This window comes from Carcharhinus amblyrhynchos, chromosome 4 (assembly GCF_965287045.1).
Source record: "Carcharhinus amblyrhynchos chromosome 4, sCarAmb.v2.hapA, whole genome shotgun sequence".
NCBI lineage: Eukaryota > Metazoa > Chordata > Chondrichthyes > Carcharhiniformes > Carcharhinidae > Carcharhinus > Carcharhinus amblyrhynchos.
The window spans coordinates 78,737,681-78,749,712 of NC_137327.1; the positions used below are offsets into that span (position 1 = coordinate 78,737,681).

General features: G+C 42.4%; 1 protein-coding gene across 4 annotated transcripts in view; it reads left to right on the forward strand.

Annotated features, from left to right (window-relative positions):
- Positions 1–7,422: 7,422 nt before the first annotated feature.
- lnx2b (ligand of numb-protein X 2b) overlaps positions 7,423–12,032 on the forward strand; it is a 69,357-nt gene continuing 64,747 nt past the window's right edge. For 2 of the 4 annotated variants that reach the window (XM_080187398.1, XM_080187396.1), the window contains exon 1: positions 7,423–7,612. The gene's annotated coding sequence lies outside the window, so the exon portion shown is untranslated. Of the gene's footprint in view, positions 7,613–7,729; positions 7,806–8,391; positions 8,413–12,032 lie in introns of those variants that run through there. The other 2 variants (XM_080187397.1, XM_080187399.1) reach the window with 2 other exon arrangements.

Genomic DNA, 12,032 nt, shown 5'->3' on the forward strand with positions numbered 1-12,032 from the left:
GTGTGTGTTGTGAAATTATTTTTGGAATACCCTTACATCATATTTTGACAAGATGGTTTTGGTGCTGCCATTTTTACTAAGCACCATTAAAATATGGACCATGAGTATTTCTTTATTTACATAATTTGTAGGACTTTAACGGGAACAACAAAGAGATTCGAAAGCAATGGGGCTGTATCTCTGGCATTCTGTCTTGGCACTTTGTTAACTGGAACCCAGAAAGGTGACAGAGGTGTGTGTGGCAGAGGCACACTTACCCAGATTTGTCAGTGGAGCTCTCTTCAGAGACTGCGATTCACAAGAGAGCTTGTGAAAGAGGCATACTGTGTGTTAGATTCTGACCTCCAGCCAAATTCCACCACAAAAACCGCACTGCCATTGGCTGCCAAGTTCTCTTTAGCCCTGAATATTTCTGCATCAGCTCTTGCAGGGATGTCAAAGTGGACATCAAATGCTTCAACTTTACAGGTGTTCAGATCACCAACAACCTGTCCTGGCCCTTCCATGCGGATGCTATAGTTAAGAAAGCCCACCAATGCCTCTACTTTCTCAGGAGACTGAGGAAATTTGACATGTCCACTACGACTCTCACCATAGAAAGCACTCTTTCCTGTTGTATCACAGCTTGGTATGGCTCCTGCTCTCTGCTCTGTCCAAGACCACAATAAACTACAAAGCGTTGTGAACAAAGCCTAGTCCATCATGCAAACTAACCTCCCATCCATTGACACTGTCTACACTTCCTGCTGTTTCAGAAAAGCAGCCAGCATAATCAAGGATCCCACACACTCCGGACATTCTCTTTTTCACCTTCGTCCATCTGGAGAAAGGCACAAAAGTTTGAGAGCACATACTAACCAACTCAAGAACAGCTTCTTCCCTGCTGTCATCAGACTTTTGAATGGAACAACCTCACATTAAGTTGAACTTTTTCTACACCCTAGGTATGACAGTAACACTACATTCTGCACTTTTTTATTTCCTTCTCTATGAACAGTATGCTTTGTCTGTACAGCATGCAAGAAACAATACTTTTCACTATACTGATACATGTGACAATAATAAATCAAATCAAATCAAATCTAAATGATCTGCATGCACATATACATGAAGCCAATAACTGATATGTTGTTTTCTGGACCAAGCACTTTCACACCATGTACCCTATTGATTCCTGATAAGAGCATGGGAGGATACTGAACCTTTTCCAAATGGCTGAATTCTCTCAATGTCAGATCATTAATGATGGGGCCAATTGTTCCCACTCCAGAGGCTTGAGCACGAGCTGTAGGCTGATGTTCTAGTGCAGTACTGAGGGCGTACTATACAGTCAGAGGTGCTGTCCTTCAGATCAAACATTAAAACAATATTCTGTCTATACTTTCAAGTGGGTGTGCTAGATCAGACAGCATGATTTTGAAGAAGAGCAGGGCCATTCTCCTTGAACTAGTATCAGCGAAACGATGCTCTGGTTATTATCACGCTAGAGGTGCCCTTACCAGAATTTGGCAAAGTGTCAGAGTCTTACTGGAAACTGGTGTGTTTCTCTTCAGAGAAACAAGCCGCTTTCCTCTTCAGATCTTCTGACATTTTGCCAAAAAAAAAGCAGAGAAGCGTGTTTCACACTGTCATATAGACAGACGGGCCTAATCACGCCTGGCCGCACTGAGATCAGGGTGCCCTTTTTAATCAAAGGAAATAATAACCTACTCCCACCCCAACACTGAGGTCACAGGGGCTTTCCCCTCATCACAATCAGAGATGGCATTCCAACCACATCACACAGTCATTATTGGCACCCCCAAAACAGCCATTGCCAGCATCCTCAGCTCCCAGGTCCAATATCCCCCACCATCACAAATAAATGAATCCTTCTCCCATTAGGCCCTAGGCGGACACTGCCAAACCTGTGCCATGGGCAGTGCTAGGCTACAGCCTGGCTATATCACACTGCTCCAGGTGCTACTTTCACTTTTACATCCCCGGGGAGTATTCCATGACAAACTCACATCCGGAGGCCATTCGACTCATCGGGTCTGCATCGACCACAATCCTACCCAGGCCCTATCCCCATAACTCCATGACACTAGCAATTTAGCATGGCCAATCCACTTAACCCGCACGTCTTTGGACTGTGGGTAGAAATTGGAGCACCTAGAGGAAACACACATAGACACAGGGAGAATGTGCAAACTCCACACATACAGTGATCCAAGTCAGGAATCGAACCCGGGTCCCTGACACAGTGAAGCAGCAGTGCTAACCACTGTGCCAATGTGCCATGCTGATGATACACATTGTTGTCAACAGGATTAGTTTGGGATGAGTTGTACCACATTGGTTCTCAATACTCTGAAATCAAGGAGTGTAGATAATGGCAGGAACTGAAGTCCTTAAGGTTTAAGGTTCATAAAGTTTGCTGAGGAGGTTGTTTTATGTTTTGAATTGTGCTGCCGTTTTTTTCAATTTCTTTTTGTATGTTAGTATTCAGTCATGGATAACATCAAGACAAGTATGATGTTGTTTGTGATTCAGTCTCTTGCCTTTCAAGGTAATGTTGAGTTCCCTCTTGATGCTGGCATTGTAGACGTAGAATATACTTGAGATTGTTTTGTTGCTGCTGGGCTGAAGGCATTGGCTAGCTTTGCTTTGTAAACAGTATTAGATCACAGGTATAACAATTGAAGGGAGCATTCAGTATAGTGCCTCTGTGCAAGTCACCGAGAAAGCTTGAGGCTAATCCTTGTCCAGCAACCTGCTCTGAAAACTCTGCTCACTATTAAAAGCTGTGCAAATTGCATTACAGCAGCTGAGACAATCTATAACTTTCCAAAACAGTCAATAATATTCTAAATCAAATAATACAGACATTCTAAAAGAAAGATCCAATTTTCCCAATCTCTCAATGTAAACAGGTTCTTTAAACAGTTCAAGGATCCGTATCTGTATCTTCACCAGAAACTAACCAGCTGTTCCTTCGATCATGCCCTATCTGGGTACCATGTTTCATTGAAACCTGTCCATTTCTGGTTGTAGCAATGTGCTGTTCACAGATTAACGAACAGGAACAAAAATATTTTCTCCACCCATCTTCGGTGGCGGAGGTAATAAGGTGTATGCAGCCATAACAATGGTGATGAACTACAGTATAGGCATCTTCAGTCACTGCTCCAGGTAGATTTACAGGAATATGTTCCAATAAAGTCCAACAAAAAGATTCCTGGGTCATCATTACCTACTGTATGTTGCACAACTTTGCAATGCAATGAGGCACAAACATGGAATTCCACAGATTCACAATCCTTTGGGTGAAGAAGTTCCTCCTCAACTCAGTCCTAACTCTGCTCCCCCTTATTTTGAGGCTACGCCCCCTAGTTCAAGTTTCACCAGCCAGTGGAAACAACTTCACTGCTTCTATCTTATCTATTCCCTTCATGAGATCTCCCCTCCTTCTTCTAAATTCCAATGAGTATAGTCCCAGTCTACTCAGACTCTGATAAGCCAACACTTCCAACTCTGGAATCAACCTAGTGAATCTTCTCTGAGCCCCCTCCAATGCCAATATAAGCTTTAATATTTAGTATTTGGTCAAACATTGAACATGTAAATATAAAGCACTTTTGGGCACAAGTTGCTGGTGAAAAGTGTGTTCTGCTGCAGAACCCTCATATGTGGTAATCATTCAACACAGTTTACATAAGTGTGAAGGAGGAGAAAATGTTTGGCTATAAATAACTTAGGTGGCTATTTCTCACAAGGTACTGATGGTTACGTACTTATGCAAGGATATTTTGGCCTTGGAGGGAGTGCAGAGGAGGTTTACTAGGCTGATACCGGAGTTGAGGGGGTTGAGCTACGAGGAGAGGCTGAATAAACTAGGCTTGTACTCGTTAGAGTTTAGAAGAATGAGGGGAGATCTCATTGAGACGTATAAGATGATGAATGGGATGGATAGGATAGAGGTGGAGAGGCTCTTCCCTCTCAGAAAGGACAGTAGGACTAGGGGGCAACAGCCTCAAGATAAAGGGGGGGCGGTTTAGAACGGAGTTGAGGAGGAACTTCTTCACTCAAAGGGTGGTGAATCTCTGGAATTCTCTGCCCGTTGAGGTGGTGGAGGCTGCCTCGCTAAATATTTTTAAGACGCGGGTTGATGGGTTTTTGATAAGCGAGGGGATTAAGGGTTATGGGGAGAGGGCAGGAATGTGGAACTGAGCCACGACAGATCAGCCATGATCTTATTGAATGGCGGGGCAGGCTCAAAGGGCTAGATGGCCTACTCCTGCTCCTATTTCTTATGTTCTTATGTTCTTATTATGTTATCTCTGTGTGACTAGCCTGATGGGGGTCCCTAAATATTTTCCTGAATTGCAGCCAGATCATCAGAATGTCATTCTCTTATAGTGACATGCATTATCACCTCCTGCTAAGCATCTTTGGCTGTTCTCCATTTTGTAGATGGAAAGGAAGAACATATTTCCCCGTCATACTCACTTAGTAAGACTTCCACAGAAGCAATGGAACATTGCAAGTGATTTATCAGATGGGTTCCAAGGATGGAGACTTATATCTATATGGATACATTGGGGTTAATCTCCAAAGAGCAGAGAAGTCTCAGAGGAGATTTGATAGAGATTCACTGAAAGGTTCAGTAAGCAAAAAATATCTGTTTTGAAATTGCTGAAGGGTCAATAACTAGAGTGCTGAGATTTAAGGCTAATTATTGGCAAGAAAAGCAGAGGCAACATGAGAAAAACTATGAAGGCAAAATACTACTGGTGCTGGAATCAGGAACAAAAACAGAGAATGCTGGAAAATCTCAGCATGTCTTACAGCATCTGTGGAGTGAGATTAGAGCTAATGTTTCTTAAAGGGTCATCCTGAAACATTGGAATATTGGCTCTATTCTCTCTCCACAGATGCTGTCAGTCCTGCTGAGATTTTCAGGCATTCTGTTTTTGTACAAGAAGAAAAAATTACACAGTGAGTGGTTAGGATCTGGAAAGCATTGCCAAATATTGTGACAACTGCATGTTCAATTTTAGCTCGCAGAAGAGAATTGGGTAAATACTTGAAGGATTAAAATGTTGCAGGGCTATGGGGAAAGAACAAGTAATTTGGGCTAACTGGATGAATCTTGGAAAGTGCCAGCTCAGGCTTATTGGGCTGAAAAACCTCTTTCAGTTCTGCACCACTCTATGACACATGATGCTGCACCAAGCCACTCTCTCATGTGCACTAAGATTGCTAACAGTCATTTTTCTAAATGCAGAGATCTTACATCCTCCTATTGGTTCAGATACTATGTTCACTCAAAGCTGAGATTCAAACAGGAACAGATGGTCATCCCTGGAGCTCACGGCTTTTGTGAAAATATGATGTGCAGTTGCCAGCGTTGGACTGGAGTAGGCACAGAAAGTAGAGTCACAACACCAGGTTAAAGTCCAACAGGTTTATTTGGTAGCATGAGCTTTCGGAGCATTGCCCCTTCATCAGGTGAGCGAAGAGTTCAGTTCACAAACAGGGCATATATAGACACAAACTCAATTACAAGATAATGGTTGGAATGCGAGTCTTAATGCCACCTTGGAGAGCACTTACCCAAAGTTAAGAGGCTGAATGCTCGTGACTGCTGAAGTGTTCCCCGACAGGAAGGGAACACTCCTGTCTGGTCACTGTCGAATAGTGTTCATTCATCCGTTGTCGTAGTGTCTGTGTTGTCTCGCCAATGTACCATGCCTCAGAACATCCTTTCCTGCAGCGTATCAGATCGACAATGCTGGCTGAGTCACAAAAGTATGTACTGTGCACCTGGTGGATGGCATTCTCACGTGTGATGATGTGTCGATGATCTGGCACATCTTACAGAGGTTGCTAAGGCAGGGTTTTGTTATGTTATGGTCACTGTTCTCCTGAGACTAGGTAGCTTGCTGCGTACAATGGTCTGTTAGAGGTTGTGCAGTTGTTTGAAGGCAAGTAGTGGAGGTGTGGGGATGGCCTTGGTGTGATGTTTGTCTTCACCCGTTGAAGGCTCCAGAGAAGATGTCGTCGCTTCTCTTCTCCAGGGAAGTACTGGACGATGAAGGGTACTCTGTCCACCGTGTCCCATGTTTGTTTTCTGAGGAAGTTTGTGTGGTTTCCTTCCTGTTGGGGAACACTTCAGCAGTCATGGGCATTCAGCCTCTGATCTTTGGGTAAGCGTTCTCCAAGGCGGCCTTCACGACACACAACACAGAATCGCTGCGTAGAAACTGATAGCTAAATTCCACACACGAGGACGGCCTCAGCTGGGATCTTGGGTTCATGTCACATTATTTGTAACCCCCACGACTTGCCTGGGTTTGCAAAATCTCACAAACTGTTCTGGCTGGAGACTATTCACACCTCTTTAACCTGTACTTAACTCTCTGTGCACTCACATTGTCTGTGCCTGTAAAGACTTGATTACCTGTTAAGATTCGTATTCCAGCCATTATCTTGTAATTGAGTTTGAGTCTATATGTGCCCTATTTGTGAACTGAACTCTTCACTCACCTTTTGAAGGGGCAATGCTCTGAAAGGTTGTGCTACCAAATAAACCTGTTCGATTTAACCTGGTGTTGTGAGACTTCTTACTTTGTGAAAATAAACAGTGCACCTCATGCATTTTACAAGTTGTCACAGGTGGCATATCTAGAATATTCATCCTTATAGACATTTTCTTTGATGTAACACTGAGGTATGGGGAGCTGGTTGTTTAGGTGTTTGCATGTTCTTGTGTCTGCGTGTATTTCCTCTGGATGCTCCGGTTTCCTCCCACAGTCCAAAGATATGTGGGTTAGATGGATTGGCCATGCTAAATTACCCCTTGGTCTCAAGGGGACTTGCTGGGTAAATACATGGGGTTAATGGGATAGGACCTGGGCACAATTGTCATGGTGTAGGCTCAATGGGCTGAACGGCCACCTTCTGCCTTGTAGCGATTTTATGATAATGACGTCCCCAGTGAATAATCACCCAGTCAGTGCATCAGTTCAGATGTAACCCTACCCTATGTATTTGCTTTGGGTTGGTCTTAACCTGCTTGCAAATCCTTTTCAATAAACGGTTACACAAAAACACAAAATGCTGGAAAATCTCAGCAAGTCTGACAGCATCTGTGGAGAGAGAATAGAGGGAACGTTTGGAGACCTTTGGTTAGGGCTACAACAGTTAGTTGTATTGTGCAGTGAAACATAATCTACACTGAAGGGGGATTCATCTTTCACAGTTAAATTATTAAACTGATCACACCATTGAGCCCGAAGCTTTCCTCTTGTGTGGTTTTAGCTGACGTACAGGTTTCCCTGTTGACGGGGCCCGCCTCCCGGACGTCAGTTCCTCTCCTTTAATCCTTTTTTTACCCAAAGAGGGAAATAGGTGAACAGTGAGCCTGTGAAAGTGTGCTGTGAATTTCGCACGGTGGTCAATGTCAACCTCACTCAACGTAGAGGTGAACGTTTCTCTTGCTGGGGAAAGAGAGAGACCTGTGTCTTGAAGCCTTTAGAAAGGATGGACTTTCTCTGTTCCTGCTCAATCAAAGAAGGACTCATTGTGCTTTGGTAATTCCCTCCCACTCTCCGGAAAGGTTCCACAGGTAAGTTTCAGGCGCGGCCACAGCGAGTGAAATTTACAAGGCGCTGGAGTTTCGGGGGGCGGGCTGTTTTTGCTATCCGGGTGAATTGTATTTCTATATGTGTGTGAGTGAGTGAGAGAGAGATTGCTGCCCTTGCCTCTTTGTTCTGCGCGGATCGATGGTGATTGGCGTCAGTCCCGGGGGAAATGAGCAGGTACGGAGAGAGAGTGTTATTGTAGGTATGGATGGGGCAATCTATTGGAGATTAAAACGGGTGGCAGGCTAGCAATGTATTATTTTGGAAGAAGTTTTTACAAAATAGTTAGAGCGCAGTGGGAACAGTCAGCTGTAGATCCTTGTACAGTTGAAATTGTGCTGAAATCACTTGTAGAATCCAAACTGTTGGACTCACAATAATGGAGAGAGACTTTAGGGGGATTGAAATAGCAATTAGTTGTGGGGCAAGTCCAATTGTATGAATTTTTGAGTGCTCGGGGTTTGAGTGTTCAATTCATGGTGAAGTGAGAGATCACAGAACAGGGTTGACAAACAGTTGGGACTTTGGGATTCAATTCCAGTTCTGGGATAGGGATTCTGCATGATCCGCCACGCCAAAGTTCAAGTGTAGTTATTGAGTTAAAATAGTGGGCAGCTTTGCAAACTCTTGTCAACCTATTTGCCCGCGCGGCAGAGAGAGAGCCCACAAGCACTGATCGGAGGATGTTGATTCTGGGTGAGACTGGGGGAGGGGGGATCAATCGGTTCTATATGGGGACGGCAGACCATTCAGTGTGTACACGATCACAGGACCGGTCACGCAGGTAAGGCAGGTTAAAGTGGAGGATTCAGCTCAGGTTCTGTTTCCATTAGAGCTACTCATTCAAATCCACATTTTATTATTCAGATGTTTGGTATGTCCCTCAAAAATCGTTTGCTCGGGTCTTTTAGTAATGTGATGCCCCATTCAACCCTTCGAGCCTGCTGCACCATTCATTTTGAACATGGCTGATCATCGAATTTAATATCCTGATTCCCCCCCCCTCCCATATCCTTTGATTCCCTTTAGCCCCAAGAACTTACCTAAATTTATTCTTTAAATCAGACAATGTTTTGGCTTCAGCTGCTTTTTGTTTTAGTGAATTCCACACATTCACCACCCTGTGGGTGAAGAAATTTCTCCTCACCTCAGTTCTAAAATGTTCACCTCTTATCCTCAAGCTATGACCCCTAGTTCTGGACTTCCCCCACAGTTGGGAACATTCTTATAGAAACATAATGGGTGTGATCTGATTTCTTCCTTTGTGTGAAGGCAAAATAGCAAGCATATTCCTTTCCTTCTTGTCATTGATGCTGTTTTCTCTTTTTAATTCACTTCTGTTTATATTATGGGCTATACTCAAACTCCTCTGGTCCCAATACTACTGCTGCACATGTGCAGTTATTTCAGATTTGTATTCAGTGATTTAGTGCTTTGTTTACAGAGAGAGAGAGCTCTGGTGGCACTCATAATCAAAATGGTTGTCTCCAGAGCCCTATTGCATTGAAGAACCACAGTTGTGTGGGTTTTGTGAGCTGCTCACAGATGTTGATTGCTTGGTAAACATCTGGAGCCAATTGCATGTGTCTGTATGTTTACACCATTATGTTGTTTACAGATGACATGAGCATGCAGATGTTCATACCATCTGCAGGTAGAATAAACTGGGATTGTTTTCACTGGAAAGACAGAGGCTGAGGAGAGACCTGAAAGAGGTCTACAAAATTATGAGGGGCATAGACAGGGTGGGAGGTCAGAGGCTTTTTTCCAGGGTGGAATTACAAGGGGGCACAGTTTCAAGCTGAAAGGGGGAAGTGTAAGTGAGATGCATGGGAGAAATTTTCATGCAGGGAGTGGTGGGTGCTTAGAACACACATTACCAGAGGAGCTGGTGGAAACAGACACATTAGCAACATTTAAGAGGCATCTGAATGAGTACGTTAATAAAGTTTCTTAAAAAAATGTTCATTTATTAGTCACAAATAAGTCTTACATTAAAACTGCAACGAAGTTACTGTGAAATTCCCTTAGTCACTACACTCCAGTGCCTGTTCAGGTACAATGAGAGAGAATTTAGCATGGCTGATGCACCTAACAGCACATCTTTCAGACTGTGGGAGGAAACCGGAGCACTGGGAGGAAATCCATGCAGACACTGGGGGTGGGGGGGGGGGTGCAAATTCTACAGCCAGGGACCCAAGCCGAGAATTGAACCCAGATCCCTGGTGCTGTGAGGGAGCAGTGCTAACCATTGTGTAATAGGGAGAGAATAGAGGGATACAGACTGAGTAAGGGCAGAAGGCGTTTTTTTATTAGTTCAGTTAGGGCATCATGGCTGGTATGAGCTTGGAGGACTGAAGTGCCTGTTCCTGTGCTGTACTTTTCTTGTTCTTTGTCACAGTCAATTCCTAAACTCTGCTATTTAAATTGTATTCCAGTTGGAAAACTTTGATTTGGAATACCATTCAAACTGTTTGTGAATGGTTGCGGTTTGTAAATGTTCCTATAGTATTGCCCGATTTGCAACCTGCAGAAGTGGATGATCCTGACAAATTGCAAAATTTGGATTGTAATTTGAGCTAGTTTCTGGGTTATGAAATTCAGACTTAATTACACTCGATAAGAAATACTCTGGGTCTAGCACCTTAAGTTATTGTCTTTCAAAGTCAGATAAACGGAATCAGCAATTAATCTGGCTGTGGAATTTCAATGTTATGCTTAATTTATTTCCTGCTATGCAGATTAGGATTAACATCCTCAGTTATTACTTTTAATACTCATCAAAACGTTTAACAAGTGCAAGCTGAGCATTGTTCTTCATGAGTCTTGGTTGACCTGATTCCTGCTGGCAATCCTATAAGATCAAGCCAAATGTACCTAGCAGGAACTCGAGTGGTCTTGTTTTAGTTAGCATTAAAATAAAGGTACGAGATTACACTCTGATTTCTAAAGGCACAAAACAATCTGTTAAATTGCCAAATGAATTTCAACAGAAGAGTGCTTTCAAAAGTTGGCGTTATTGTATTCTCACCCACAGTAATCTCTTACAAAGCTCAAGAAAAATAAAATCAACGTTATTATTCCGATGTAACAAACAACAGGCTGATCTTTCTTAGATTTGATGTGATTTGTTATTGTCACATGTATTACTATACAGTGAAAAGTGTTGTTACTTGCCTGCTATACAGATAAAGCATGCTGTACATAAACAAGGAAAGGGGAGAGTGCAGAATGTAGTGTTATTGTCATAGCTGGTGTGTAGAGAAAGATCAATTTAGTGCAAGCTAGGTCCATTCAAAAGTCTGATGGCAGCAGGGAAGAAGCTGTTCTTGAGTTGGTTAGTACTTGATCTCGGACTTTTGTATCTTTTTCCCAAAAGAAGAAAGTGGAAGACAGTAAAGAAATATTTTACCTAGTTTTTCTAACTCTAAAGGTACCTTTTGTAACTTTGAAATTCTCTTTCTTAAAAAGTCACATTTCCTATGATATATTTTGAAATTTTGCAGGATTTCCACCAACAACTATTCTCTGGAATAACTGAATGAGAAAACAACTTAACCATAGACACCTGATCATTACTAAATATACTTCATTCATCATAATTATAACGCATTACCATCATAATGTGGCAACTTAGAGAAGCCCAGGAATTTTGTTTTTATTATGCTCCTGTGAATTCTAATTTTATGGTTATGCCCCTTATCTTCATGAGAGGAAATAATTTATCTTTCTCCACCCTACTGAATCCATTAGTCATTTTAAACATCTCAATTAGGTCATCCCTTAATCTCTTATATTTAAAGCAATATAAGCCTAGTCTATGCAGCCTGTCCTCATAATTCACCCCTTTTAATCAGTAAATTAATTCATTCTTTTTGCACTGAAGTAAATAATTCATCATCAAGTAAAGAGCTCTAACTGCATTTGTACAGTGTCTCTTCTAAAGTGAGTATAGTCAAGCAAGTAATACATTCTTAGTAGGATCGTTTGACATTTTAGCTCCTGAATAAAGTAAAGATCTTCTTCTATGTTCGGATATCTGAAGGTGATAAGATAAGCTATTTAAAAAACAGTATTCAAGGTCTGTGGTTTATAAATACAGGCAGAGAGTACAAATCTGGAGAATTTAGAAATTAAGCAGAAAGGTTGTGCAATTCTAGGCATCACAGCTTTGGGAAGGATGTCCAGGTCGCTGGAAAGGGTGCAGAGCTCTCCCAAAACAATACCCAGAGTGCGGGACTTCAGTTACATGGATATATTAGTGATACTGGGCATGTTCTTAGAGAAGTGAAGGTTAAAGAAAAATTTAATGGAGTTATAGAGTCATAGAGGTTTACAGCCTGGAAACAGGCCCTTTGACCCAACTTGAGTTGTTCGAATCATGAAGGGTTTTGAATAAATAAG